Source organism: Lissotriton helveticus, chromosome 8 (assembly GCF_964261635.1).
Source record: "Lissotriton helveticus chromosome 8, aLisHel1.1, whole genome shotgun sequence".
In the NCBI taxonomy this organism is placed as follows: domain Eukaryota; kingdom Metazoa; phylum Chordata; class Amphibia; order Caudata; family Salamandridae; genus Lissotriton; species Lissotriton helveticus.
The window spans coordinates 238,447,053-238,462,609 of NC_136069.1; positions in this window are offsets into that span (position 1 = coordinate 238,447,053).

Here is a 15,557-nt window from a genome sequence, read left to right on the forward strand (position 1 = left end):
ATAGCTTTGTTGCAGGACCTTCATCTTGCACTGTGGATTCTTCAAAGGTGATGAGTCTCTCAGTTTGAACCTCTTGGATAGTAGCCAGACCTGGGCGTCTGCTACATTGGCGGAGTCCACTTGGCCTACTGCTTATGATCAGCTCCATGATGTGGTTTGACCAGGTCGATGGACACAAACCTGTTCTCCTTTTTACCAGCAAGGGGCGGCAGTAATACTGTTATTGATCCGTGGATTGCTTGGACAGGTACTGGTTGTCTGCAAGAAGGCCCAAATTCCTTCTTGTCCGCGATCTTCTCTCTGATTAGATCCCCAAGCTTAGGAATTCAGACATGCCTTGCTGGGACGGTCGTTTCTCTTCAGTGATGGTTGGCTTCAGGACCACGTTACTTTGTTTTGTTCTTATTTCATTTAAGTCCTGTAAAACAGCCAAACGGTCTTTGATATCAAAAGGTTTTTGGTCTACCACTGAAGTCGGACAATCGAAGTTCACTACTATCATTCTGGTCCCAAAAAGGACTTCATATGGAGTGATACCCCCTAAAGAACTTCTTGTCAGATTGTTAATACTACATTGGACACATATTGGATGTTTGACCCACCCGTCACCCGAGCCTAATACCCTAGCTGTTATAGATTGCTTTATGTCCCGTTTTTTCTCTCCACTACCGAATTTCCCGCAGGATGGAATGGACTAAAGTATCGCAATGCAACTCCCAAATTGGCCATGGCCTCCCTGTAAGCGCGAGAGCTAAATGCAGGACCCTGGGCAGAATGTAGCGTGCCGACTGCGTATGTGTCGATAAAGACTCGCAAATCTTTTATAACAGTTCGAGCATCAGCCGAGCGCTGAGGCCACATCTAAATGAATCTTGAACACGAATCCACTGCGACCATGATATATTTAAAGTTACAATCCCTCTCTAAGGGACCGCAAGCTAATGGTTTATCTGAAATGAACAGGGGCATTAGCGCAGGACGTTTCACAGTAGAGACTTTCATCTTTTGGCATATTTCACATTCCAAAACGTAGGTTCTGGTGTGTTTCCTCATGAGCGGCTACAAGTATCTCTGTTTTAATAATGATACTGTGGCGGAAACACCTGAATGTGCAGAGGCAAGCCCTTCATGTGCAGCAAAGATTAGTCCTAATCTATGTTCAATGTTTGAAATGACTCTAATCCCCACTCCAGGGATTCGAGTAAACAGAACATTATTTGCATTAGTTATGTATGAGTATTTGGGTGGAAACCCTTTTGGTAATGTTTTACCACTGTCTTTGCTTGAAGCATTGACAGCTTGCATTATTTCGCTGTCTATTTTCATTTCTGAACGAGTGATTGCAGCTACGGAAACCTTTTGCACAGCTGCCTTCGCGGCTTCATCAGCCAATGAATTCCCTGCAACGTGAACGCCATCACGTTGATGACTCAGCGTATGTATCACATGAGTGTTTTGTAGTCCTTGTCATAAATGAACTACTTGTTCCCAAAGCAATTAATGCTTGATTGTGCCACCTTTTGCAACTTTGTAACCATTTTGAATCCAGTTTTGCAAGTATTCATTATAAGATTGGACACAATATTACGAATCGCACACTATGAGTGTGGGGAATTCGCGGTCTGTATTCTCAAGCGCCATCTTGAATGCTTGTAGTTCAGCTCGCTGAGCTGTACAATCTTCTAGATATTGTGTTTTAGTGACCATTGGTCAGAATTTGACATCGCGCCAACGACCTTTAGCAATCGCGCATGCCGCACTATAGGCTTGTTTACCCCTCTGTAGCGGGTTAAGCTGATCCGTCAGTATACATTAAACATTCATACTGATCTAAAGGCAGAATATCAGTAGGCAGAGGACTACATTCTTGTTCGTATTGTAGAAATGCTTGTGTTTTCAAATAGGGATCAAAAACGTATTCAACGTCTGTTGCAGCAAGAGAATTAACCCATTGTATCCATCTTGGATGTAAAGCTTTAGCATTTGGAATGTTTGCTTTCGTCACTGCCTCAAGGCAGGTACAGGTGTAATGACCATAATGCGTTTACCCTGTGTGAGGGCTCTCTCTTTTGCTACTGCAGTTTGAACCGCTGTCAGATTTTTTTCTGTTGAAGTGAATTTCATTTCTGCTTGTGTATACAAATGTGATTTGTATGCTATTGGTACTTTTTCACCTCCGTTAAAAGTTAAGTACGTGACTCCGCTTTGTCCTGGAATGATTCGGATCACTAAGTAGCGTACGTTTGCGCATGTTTGCAAATATTTAGTTGCTAACATGTCTTTTTGCAATGAACACAAAATTTCGGTGTGTTTTTGTGTCCAATTTACTGTTTTAAAATCAGGTTTGAATAATTTGTAGAAAGGTTTAACCCTTTCTGCGTAATTTTGAATGTATGTTGTTCCGAAATTCAGGAAACCTAGAGTTGACTGTAAGTTTTTCAGTGTTTTGGGGGTTGGAGCAGCACACATTTCTCTAGAAAGTTTGCTGCCAAGCTTTTGCCTTCACTTGAAAGTTTATATCCTAGAAAGAGGACGTTTAAATGGGCAATTCTAGATTCTTTGAAATTGATTTTGTACCCTCCAGAGGCGAATCCCAAAATAATTGTATTCACCCTATTCAAGTGCCTATCCAAGTCATCGTCTGTTAGATAGATGTCATCAACATAAAATAAGGCTTTGTCATCTTATGTTTGTAGTAACTCTGTTACTCTTGCTGAAAATACCCCAGGACAATTCTTGAATTCCTGATGGAGACAACAGAAGTGACGGTGTGTCCCCATAATTGAGAAAGCGGTTAAATACCTACTTTCTCGTGCAATGTTTTGACAGAAAAAAAGTTCGAAATATCTAAAGTGGTTTTATACTTTTTACGCAAAATGTTATTCATTAATGCTGCACTGTATGCATTTTGTACTGCAAAAGTTTTGCAACAGGAGTTTAGATGTCTGTAATCCAAAACTAGATGATATGTATTGTCTGGTTTGAAGACAGGAAAGAAAGGATTGTTCATCGACGAGATGCATGTTTCGATCACCCCCTGGTATTCAAGTTGATCTGAGATCTCCCGGACCTGTTTTTTAGCTTCTTGCTTAACTGGGCACTGCCTTTGTGCAGTTGGTTGATTTTTTAACTGGATTTTATGGTGAAGAGAGTCCTCATCCCATCCTACAAGATTTTGTATAATGCAGGAGCTTGGGCTACTGCCCATTTCCGGTATGGGTATATTTTAAATGAATCGGAATGTGGTTGAAGAAGGCTGGCATAATGATATCTTCGCCATGTGGGCACTCCCTGACAAATTGTGGTGGCTAGTCTTGTTCAGATAGAAGAATGTCATAACCCTTAGAAAGTCGCTCCCAAAAGATTGCTCTCACTTTTCTTGGTATGTCCCCATCGATGCGGGGTGTTATTTCGTATAACTTATGTGGACAACTAACACTGGTATCTGCAGTTTCCACTTGAATCAATTCATTCAAGTCCACTGTCTCCAGATGATCCTTCAAGTTCTTGCAAGCTATGGTGACTTCTGCTGCGCTGTCCAATATTGTCTGAGCCCATTCCCCGTTCATGAGTTGTGTCCTCAAGATCCTCGGCATGTCTGATTTTTAGACCTGCTTCCTTCTTTTTGTGGAATTGAGGTTTCTTGTTTTTCTGAACGTTCTGATCGTCTTTTGACTTTACACGTTCTTCCTTATTTCTGACCGTCCTCTTCTTTTGGATTTCTGTGACGAAGTCTGAAAGGTACGAGACTAACGTGTATCAGTATCTTGATATCTATCAGGTTTTCCCAAATTATCCCTATTCCTGAGGTTATACCTCCTTTCAGAGGGCTCCTTTTGAGGAGACCTACCCCTGGAAGTTTGTTTGCTATTTAATAGGAGTAGAAGTGGTTTTAGTAAAGACCTTTTCAGGATGTTCAGACAGTTGTGGTTTCACTGGTTTCCCACCCAGACTGTCTCTGCCTAATTCTTCATAGGATTTCTCAATTATTCTTGCCAGTTCTTGTGGTTGCTCAGTTACATCAAATTCCCTTAAGTTTTGGCGGATCTCCACGGCTGCTGCTTCACCTTCAAAATTAGGTAATATTATTGGTGAGAACTGTTTGAAATCTTTCAGTAATTTCATACCTAGATTTAACGCAGGCTCTGCCCTGTATTAATTTTGAATTTGTTTCAGGACGTCTGGTATTACTGCCATTGACGGAACACCATGTGTTTTAGTGTAAATAGCAGCAAAGACTGTACCCTAAGTGTCGCAGTCCTCCAGATGTGGTGCGATCCCCATTGTTAAACAGATTGTTGACATTCTGTGTTTCTCATAAGGGGTAGTATTAGGAAATACTGCCTCGATTTGAGTAATTTTTTGAGCTATCTAGAATGGAATTTGTTCCCGTTTTGCGGGTAATTTACCAACGACCGAATGTAGCGTGTGAGGTGTAATTTTGTTTGTGTTCCCATGTTGGTGGGGGATGCTGTGGAATCATTATTGCAGGTTGGACTGTAAGAGTCCGCATGACATATTGAACCAATTGTCTATAGAATTTGATTAGCTCTTTGAGTTGAGCTCGTAGTTCCACATCTGTCATTTCATTAATTTCAGGATGTGGAGTATAGCTGGCTAAAACCGGCCATGTTGCTCCTGGTCTACTGAGTGGACCGAGCCTGGTAATGTGATTTATATGTTTTATGGCGCCTTGAAACCAGAGCGCATGCTCCTGGTATGTTGGTGGAATTTCTATATCCTCGAAAGTAATGTGTTCCACTGGTGGTACATCTTCTTTGTAGAAGTGAAACACATTCGTTACTGGATTTGCTTCAGGGAAGATTATCCAAGAATAGGATACCTCTGTCTGGTGATATTCATGTGCCTCTATCACAAAAACTGCCCTGCCACCTCTTGCTGATAGGCCATCTTTTATAAATGTTATAGTGATGGCTCTCCTTAAATTTGGAGGAATGATTACATCATCATCATCGGTTTCTTGGAAACCTGAAATGTTAAGAGATGCATTGGCTGGACATTTTTATTGACTGAAAGTTTGCATAGCAAGTTTCAAGGAAACAAAGATAAGATGCACAATATTTTGGAACACTGTATCCTTCAATGTCGAACAAACCAAAAAGCTAATACATATGATTTTCGTCCTACTCAGCTATGGCGGATCTTATCCCTTTACCCACTCCAGACGTCTATTGAAGTATTACGGAAAAGGGGTCTGTGAGAAAAGCACGACTGAGTTACTTTAGTATCTAGCGTTAAGTTAGTGCCTTATCAAACGTTGGGCGCCATGTAGTGTAGTTCCTATATTCCCAATAAACTCTATGCATTGGAATAATATATCCTATAGACATGATGTAGGACTTAGGTCAATAGGTCTCTGTCGAATATATTACACTTAATTGTGAGTACCAGCTAGCTCAGAGGTCACTAGAAACGTTCTTGAATTCACAAGAAGGGATTAGTTTCTGACAACCTCATAAACATGACAACTTTGTTTCCTAGGACTGGAATAACTATCTTCAGAGTTGTGGTAACAATATATCAGTATTTCACTCAGTCAATCGTGCATGCTTCGTTTCTACATAGTTTGCAGAGAAATAGTGAGACAGGCATTTTCAATAAAAGGTTTATTGACCAGTCTTCTTTCTCATGCAAGAGAGGTGAACTGCTACAATCGTTTGACAGAATGCAAAGTATAATGCGTACAGCGAGAATAGTAATAAAATAATACTGTAATAGCATTGTATGGTTTCTAAGCCATATAAAAATAGAAACATAAATAACACAGGCTAAAATACTCAACTGGTGCTTCTAAAATTCACCTACCCCACTGTACCTAACCTTGGTCTAGTACGGAGGAAGAAGTAAGTATGGTCTTTAGCATATGTTTAGTTTTTGCCAAGGATCTACCAAAGGTTTCTCTAGGTTCATATCAGCTCCATACCTTAGAATGAAGGAGGTCTGGTATCTTTGTTTCGGGACTTGATTTCCCAACACCCTGCAAGGGGAGTCAGAAACACTGGAGCTGGATTTGTCAGCAGAGGAGGCCAGCTTCCTGATCAGTGTGTCAGCGGAAGAGTCGGCTTCCTTTGTCACTTGCTGCAGCGAGCTGAGTCGGGCAAGTAGGTCGTCGAACTGCTCCGAACCACCGTGCTTTGCCATAGCAAGTGAAGGTATATTTATACCTTGAAGTTGTTTAGGAATGCCATGTTTGATGTAAAGTCGGGCATATGAATGTCATGAATGAACCCATAAGGATTTGATGTTGATTGTAAAACTAACTGAGTTCTTGGAGAAATCAATATTCAAGCAAGGGGAAGTCCAAGGGGACGGCTTCCAAGAAATCGTTGTGACGTTTGGTGAATGGATGGAAGTAGCCATGCCTGTATTTGGGTTGTATGGGCTATGCCTAAATAAGGGCTTGATTTCTATGGCTATATAAGGGCAATGTGAATTGTAACTATATAAGTGCATGAATCTGGAAAATCCATTCGGAATCCAAAATGCCATACAACAATGCTAGAGCTACACTCTGTGGCCTCCCCAAATATACCTTGGCTTCTCTAAGCATGTGGAAATTTTCGCAAAAGGCTGGTGAAGTGTTCTAGACGCTACGGTTACCCTTTATTATTCACAGGAACACCGATAGGGTCTATCCAAAGCCGCATACAGGTACACATATAAGACAACTGGCATTAGAACGCTTTATGCACACCTTTACAAGATTGGGTGGGCCAGACATTACACCATTGTTTATTTTCATTGTAGAGTCCATTCCACGACCTGTGGAGAACCCTCAACCAAAGTTCGGGTTCGAAACGCGTTGACACCTGGGAATGGGGCAATTTTGATAGGGTGTGCTACAAGGGAACTAATTGAATTCCTCTGCTTCCTATTCAACTCCCCGCCAATGATTCTAACCCCTTCTCTGCTTCACAGGCAGGACAGTAGGCAGGAGCCTGAAAAAAGAGACAATGTCCGCCTAGTGTATATCTTCAAAAGTTAGGACTGGTCAACTGCGTTGTGCTAAAAAAAAAACATTCTATGTGTATATTATATGATTTATTCACCTTAATGTTCATTGTCATTTGTTGTGATGTCTCTTTAATGTCTATTTAATTTGAATATGTACGTAAAATGAGACCACTTTAACTCAGCGTTTTCTGCTCTAATACATGCACAATTAAGTTTGAATGTTTGTTACAGAACTGTCACAATATAAGCTGAATAAACATTTTGTGCATTTGAATTAATGGCCTAATGTGTCCACCAGAAGTACGGTTAACAGTCTCCCTGGACACACAGTTTGTTTCTCATTTGCCTCTCTAAGGGCATCACTGAACACTGCGGTTAGACTGGTTACAGGTCCCAAAAGAAATGTGCACATATCCCCGGTCCTAAAATCCCTTAAATTGTTGCCCTGTAAAGCACGAATTCAGCTAAAGATTCCTTGTCTGGTGCACAAAGCCCTCCATTACAAAACTTTCAGTTACCTGGCGCAAAAGCTTGAATTATCCAGTGGTGGTTGACCCTCAAGAAGTTCCAACACTTTCCTCTTGAAACAACACATCTAGCAAAAAGAGAACCTGCCACCGAGACTTCTCCGGCGCTGCCCCAAAAATCTGGAACTCTTTTCCAGCGGAAGTAAGTAGAATCTCCTCCACTGTGTCTTTCAAATTGGAAGCCAAAAGATGATTGCTTATGAACAAGTTCTTGCCGTAAATGGGTTAGTATCATCTGCTCTAAATCACTGATCCTACAACCTTCACTGGATACTACTCATCTCTACCTCATCGTTTGCCCCCTCTTATCCCGCTATGTACCTGATATTGTATTACTCTCCTTTGACCCATTTGTCCTTTAATTATTCATGTATGTTATTCTTATTGATGTCGATATTACATTTATTACCTTCCTACCAACCTTTTCTAATGCGCTCTGATATCCTTCGAGATCTTGTTCGCGCTATATAAAACTTTATAAATAAAATAAAATAAATAAAAAATTAATTAATTGACCTGATCTGCGAGGTTTTGCAGGGAACAGCCTCAGCGATTGCAGGCAACAGTGATGTTGCATCTCCCTGCCAGGACACATAAACATTTATTCTCATCATGTGCTGGGAAAATTCTGCCTTTTTTCATAACAACCAATTTTGGAATTTTAAACAATAGGCACTATGTCTAAGCTGCATGGCTTTCAGTCTCTCATTATTCGGACTATATATACAAACTTGTTTAGTACAGATTTCAATTGCATGCACTTTTTCCTTTTTAGCATTTTTATTCTTTTTAATTAACTTATTAATAGTTGCATAACTCATTTAGCGGTGTGTAGAATTTTTAGTATGCCATCCAGTCGTATAAGGAGTGGGTGTTATGTTCCATATAGGTACCCTGATATAGGCTCAGCTAGTCACCTAACCTTTCATCTATATTTTCCCTACCATTACACTACATAACGGTTCTTAGTACTGACCTTTTACCTAGTTACTGTAATGTCCAAATATGACATGTGGTTTAATTCGAAAAGCTTAAGCCTCATTCATTATGCATGAGGATTCTTGGAATCACAGCAGGACAGCAGGCCTACCATCTCCTGCATAAAATCTATGTACAAGGGTCCTTCCTTCCGTCATCCCAGTCCGACATGACACAGCGAGGTATATCCGTGGGGGATAAACACTTGGGTATACATATATACCATCTCTTGCTAAGGTAGCCAGATGAGAAAAGGACTTCTGTGCCGACACACTGATGCAAGATGCTGAGGCTCCTGCATGCAGAAACTCCAGTTCACAGTGGTCTGAAATCCCTTGCCCGGTGTCCATCTCGAGACCAAGATGGGGTTCCACAGGCTCTCACTTCAGGTAATGGGGTTGAATTTATACTAGAGGGCTACTTGGCTTTACACCCACAGACATGCGAGGTACATTCAGGTACATCTAGTTAGTGATGCAGCATAGGAGTACACATTTTGCTGTCATGAATTCTATATACTAGCCTGTATTCATTGTTTTAGTTTTAGCATTGTTTTTACTGTCTAATGGTTGTTTCAGCACACCTATTTTACACTAGAAAGACACTGGTTCAATAAATGCTTATTGAAAAAAGTCCCCACCATTCATTCTGTGTGTTTCTCTGAGACAAAGTGAGCATGAGGGACTGAGCAAAAAGAGGCACTGTTTCCACGATTCTGAGGGATCAGGGTTGTCATGTTCGATGGTTGCAAGAACTATTTTCTCCTTGGTTAGAGGAGTTTCTAGTGGCACTGTGAGCTGGCTGGTATACACGCTGATATGTCCGGTAGGGGTGTCCAGAATTAGTCTGACAATCCTACAGTATATCTTGTCTTAACGCGCAGATTCTATATAGGTTTATAGGAACTACACAACAGTAGGAGACATGTCTGAGTCTTTTTGTGACATGGTAGACCCCTGCCAAGAACAAGGTAGCCACAGGTGGCCTTCCTCTGTAGGGAATTCCCCTCATGGCAGTGTGTTCATCTGTGACATATCCTGAGCCCATGGTGTGTATGAGGTGAGCCGGATTCTCTTCAAATCCCTTTCCTACAAAGACTCAAGTCTCTGCAGATGTTCATGTTTGATAATCTTTCTGTGGGGTGCCTAGTCCAGTGCTTTCTCAACCTATTGGTAGTTGTGCCAGCCTGCTTTGGTCTGGCTGCATCATCTTGATTAAGTGTTTTGTCTGTGTGTGCTATGACTTTATATATTCACCTAAACTCCTGATGTAATTGGGGGTTGAAATTTCTGCTTGACCAACAATGTTGTCCTTTTGAGCTATGCATGATGCAGTACCTGGTCACAACAAGCTGGCATATACCTACAGTGATGTATATGGTTTGGCCATGTGTAACATGTGTTGAGCAAAATGGAGTGTTGGTGTACAGTGTGTTAATCTGTCATGCTGATGTCACTGGAGCCTGTGTCACTTCTATGGTCTTCACTGGCACACAGGGGAGTGATAGTAAATGTATTAGTGCACCCTAGCTGCAGGTATGTTTAGCACAGTTCATGTTGCATGTGATGAGATTGCACACACAAGGGTAGAGTTAATGGAGACTGGTGTATTGTAGGTATGTATTGAGTGTGGACTCCTACGTGATAGCAGCAGGACAAGTTGGGATAGTGTCAGGAGGTGTGGTGTGTGACATTAGATCATTGATATTTGTTGTGGTGGGGGTCATGGAGTGTGCACATTGTCCCTAGGTGAGTGATTGTCATACGGGGTGTGAATCCAATTATGTGAGCTTGATTTAGTGCTTCCACCCTCTACAAGGGGTGATAGAAATGTGTGGATGTGATGGTGCAATATCCCACAGGAGAATGTTGTATTTTGGAATGTGATGAGAGATGTGGTCTGTTGTACTAATGTGCGATTTGTCTGTAATGGTGCAATTCTGGATGAGTGATGTTTGTTGACACTGTGCATGAGCCCATTAGGATATTGGTTCTAGAAGTCATCTGTAGCTCTGAAAGGGCAACATTGAGACAAGGTCTGACTAATCATGTGGGTCAGAGTGGATTTGTGGATGTGAAGGTATGTACACCAGTGATCTGTTATTTTGTGCTGGATGGTGACATGTAAGGTGTTATCCATTTGTAGTATGTTGTGTTTGAATGTGTGGATGAATTTTTCCACAAGTGACAATCCTTTGAACATTTACTTTTTTGATGGATTATGTCGTGATATGCAAATGAGAGAGTACACAGCCATTGCAATATGTATTTGTCTTGTTGTGAGATGCGGCAATGTGTGCAGTGTGCAGGTGTGGGTGTGATGTGATGCTACAAAGTGTGGCATGAATGCTGACCACGGCATCACTGAGTGTGCGACAGGTAATAGGAGTGATCCATCTGACATACAACGTTTGTCATCTGCTGATGAGGGAATGTGTAACCTACATTGTGTGCATAGAATGTATCTGAGAGATATAGTGTACATGGTGATGGACAGTGGTGCTGTAAGTGTATGTGTGGATGTGATGAGGGCTGCACAAGTGTTTTTGTATATCTTGCCTTGTAATGGCATGTGTACTAGGCTGGGGCTCATGGTGCAGACATGCTACTCCATCTAGATGCACCAGATGTGTCTTATGACATGCTTGTGTGTTATGAGAAATGGACATGTAGTGTGACAGGTGTGTTGTAGGGATCATTCCAGCATGTGTTGATTTAATTCACAACTTGTGTTGAAGCCTACGTGTGCATATGTGTCGATCATGTGCATGTGTGTGAGCAGTGAGAATTACCACAGTTAATCGGTGGCTGTGTCAGGTATCTGATGAAGCTTGTTGTCTGCCAATGTATGTTCTTGTCTGCTTTTTGTGATGGTCACTGGCAGTACACTGGTGTGTGCAGAACCTATTTGCATCACAGGAGAAGTGGACACATCAGACCTAAGTAGGTGGAAAAGTGATTGGCCGAAAACAGCCGACGAATTCACAAGTGGCAATATCCCTGCGAATTGGATCAAACTGTCGACCAAGGTATATCATCTCTTAATAAGTAAACAAAAAAGGCACCCCCCAACATTTAGAGAAAGGCCTTGTTGCCAACTCCAACCTCGGTGTAAAAAAGTGGAGCAAAGCAAGAGGCTACTTAGAACAGCCTTACGCAACCACATGTGAGAGGGAAAAAACAAAACACATCAAAACCTACTTTTAGCAAGGAAATCACACAGAAAAAATGTATGGGAGCACAAAATGAAACAACAAGACTGCGAATGGCTGCATGTCTTCACTTTGCTGACTCCAAGCAAACAGGCAGTATTCTGGTCGTATATTAACAGGCTCTCAGAGCAAGGCCATGAATGACGCAATGTGGTCGCCAGTGACACATGGATACACCATGTAATTTCACTATACTGTGGAGCCCCTAACCTGCCATCATCGGGCACGCAAAGGCCCCTCATTATCAAGGGTTGGCCTGACACTTCTCCCATAGATACACCTGGATAATTCATGGCAGGTAAATTGATAACCATTGAAGAAACATCTGAAGCATTGGCCCCAGGGAATTGTGTGATGACAATCTTAAAAATGTTTAGAAAAGATGTGGCACCCGGCCCTAATGGCCTATCAGGCCACCTTTTCAAAGAAGATTACGACTTCTGGGGAACCGTACTCATGCCACTTTACCAGTACTGTCTGACAAACTCAACAGTACGGAAGACTTGGAAAGGCTCCTTGTTGCAACCTATCCTCAAAAAGGGAGATACTGGGGGCCCCTCTAATTACAGGCTCATTGACCTTCTGGACATTGATGCAAAAGGATACCCCAGCCTCCTCCTGCAAGACCTGCAGAACTTGGCTAATGAAAATGAAGTTTTACCTGCTTACCAAACTGGCTTCAGGCCAGGAACATCTAAAACGGACAATATTTTAACTCTTGCCAACTTAATAGAACAGTCTGTGCAGAAAAACTCGCCTCCACTCTTTGCATGTGTCGTGCATTACTCTGTTGCTTTTGATGGAATCAATCGGCGCCTGTTGTGGCACAAACTGCAAGACTGGGGGATACCGGGAAACCTGTTGAAAGCCATAATCAGTCTCTACACAGGAACTTGGGTATGGGTAAAAACTGCGACAAATTTAGCCACTAAAAAGATTCCAATAGACAGAGGGTTAAAGCAAGGTTGCCTTCATGGCTCCTCTGCTTTTTAATCTTTACATGGCAGACCTCGGAAAAGATATATCTAACACTAACCTTTTACCCCCTAAAATCGGCCCAAATAGATTATGTTTAATGCAGTGCACAGATCATATGGTGTTACTGGACCACACAAAAATAGGTATGCAAAGACTACAAGATGTACTTAACATTTACAACAACAACAATGTGCTTTGCCCATCGAATTGCACATTGTAAAGGCCCCCCCTACTTAAAAAGACTCCTAACTATCCACCGTCCTAAACGCAATCTGAGGTCCTTGGGAAGTATGCTGTTCACTGTCCCTCGTATCTTCAGAGCCAGAATGGGTGGCTGCTCATTCCGCTATCTGGCAGCCACCCACTGGAATAAACTCTCCCTGAATCTGCGGATGGAGCCATCCGAAAGTCGCTTTCGACTTAAACTCAAAACTCACCTCTTCCCCAGTCATTAGTAGAGGGCAGGGTGTGGCTGTATTGTGTTTTGCTGTTTTTATCTGGGCGTTCTCTATGGAACTCGTTTACAGCGCGGGGACACACTATTTTAAGTGTAACCATGCGCTCTACAAATGATTTTATTATTATTATTATTATTACAACGAATTACGAGCAAACGCAGAAAAAACAAAGGTAGTGATATTCGAAAAATATACCAACAAACTGAGACAACAGTGGAGACTGGGTAATTTAAAAATAGTAACAGAGACCAAATACAACTACCTGGGGGTGTGGCTGATGAGCAACGGAAAACCCACAGCACATATTGCTTCTGTTGAAACACAAGCCAAAGCAGTAACGTTCGCTCTGTGCAAACTGTACTCCAAGTTAAACAGCCCATCCACCAAAGCAATTAGAAAGGTTATAAATGCCAAATGCCTCCCGCCAATCACATACGGCCAGATAGCATTCCCAGCAGCTTTCATTAACACCATGGAACATGCCAACTGTCGCACATTTAAACAAATCTTTCAGATTCCCGCTCACAATGCTCTGGCGCAATTGGAAATTGGGCCTCAATGGTGCGGTTCCATCGAGGTGTTTGCGCAGCCCCCTGCACACAATGAAGTCAATTTTAAAATAATTTTTGTGAAAGGAAACAATCCGTGGCATGAAGGTCTGCAAACTGCCTGTAGTGAATTGAATCTCGACATGCCTGAACTGCAGGATTTTATTCACCAGCCTGGTATCCTAAAATCCATACTGAAAAAACAAGTCATATTATTATCAAAGGAAGAAGACATGAAGGAACTGAAATCATCTATTAGTAATATTGGGATACCTGCAAGTTCCTATGAAGACCGCCTACAGCAGCCATACCTCGACATGTTATTAAACAAGGTGATTTTAAAACACATTTTTATGGTGAGACTTATGGTTTTGCCGATTAAAGACATCAACAAGAGCTGGAAAGCCTTAGTGGCATTAACAACTTGCAGACTTTGCCACCAATATGAGGAATCCTTGGTCCATCTAGTTTGTATATGTCATTGTTTGTTACACGCATGACGCACTTTATTGAAACCTTTGCTCCTAAAACATGGTGTGCAGACCTGTACTGAAGCTATGAAACTTCTTTTTAATCTGAAGACTCCAATGGAATTGGCAAGGTTTGCAAAGTTTGCATACAAGGCTAAAGAACTCTTAAGTAAAGCCGGCACATCGCACCTCTCTGAAATGAAATTACTTAGTACGAAGAACCCGTGATTCATTTAGGACTGTTCATCTTATACTTTATTGGAATTAAATCTCCTAAGTATAATTAGTACTCGGTTTATGCCATTATCGGGCTCATGCATTTTAACATTGAAACTTTTTTTTTAAAAATATGATTTGAACATTTCTAAGACTATTATGAATACATTTTATAACTCGGTGACTCCAACCCTCTCCTGCAAGGCTCGCAAAGTTTGCACAAAAGGGGAAGGACCCTTCCGTATTGAATTGATTCATTGGCTTTATGACAGTTTTTTATTGATTTTATCTGTTTTTAAGTGCTGTGTGTAAAAATCATCTTAGTTTGTTTTAGTAGATTCAATATGTCAAAACTCGCTAGGCATGCATTTGTAACAAAGTAAGTGAGTCCTGAGGACATTTTATTAGAATTTTTTGTAACAGTTTTTATTAATTGACACAGGAGGAGTAGCCTCCACCTAGCCTTGGCTTGTGTAAGCAGTGTGTGGGAATACGTACAAAGTAGCACTTTTTAGTCAGTGTTGGCCAATGTTTGTTCCTTAATGCCCTGTAATATTGGCTTTAAATGGAAGTGGTGGGTGCTTCTGATGTAAAACTCATGATACAGGAACATTGGCTGGTAGCACATTGCTTAGGGGGGGGACTGTCCCCTCAACTGCAAATGCACGTAGGTGTGTTGATATGACACTTGTGCTCAAACTAGTCCATACATGCATCCATGCAATTTCAAGTAGTCTACACACATGTGTGTAATCAAGGCCTTGTGACTTTGACTGGCCACGGAGTGGGGGGGCCAGGAGAGTGGAGTCATTGTGATGAGATCCCTGGTTGTGGAGAGACAAGAGCCTGCTCTGTGAGCAAACTCACATGAGACACAGGAACATTTCACCCAGTTCCATTTGTGTTAGCATCATCAGCATGTTTTGATTCTGTCACCTGTTTCTGCAAGTGTGGGCCTTATATGTGTCAAAAAGTGCTCCCAATCAGCTCATTGTACCCTGCCCTGTAGCCCGTGGGCAACACGTATTATTTATTAGTCTCCTTGACGGATTTCAGGATTCAGAGACAGTTTTCAACTGACAAATGTGGCCAATGCAAATTCCGTTATGCACACGTTCCCCATCCTCACAGGCAGGAGTGTTAGGCACCCACCCCCCTTTGGACTGGACAAGGCAGGGAGTGTTAGGCATCCACCC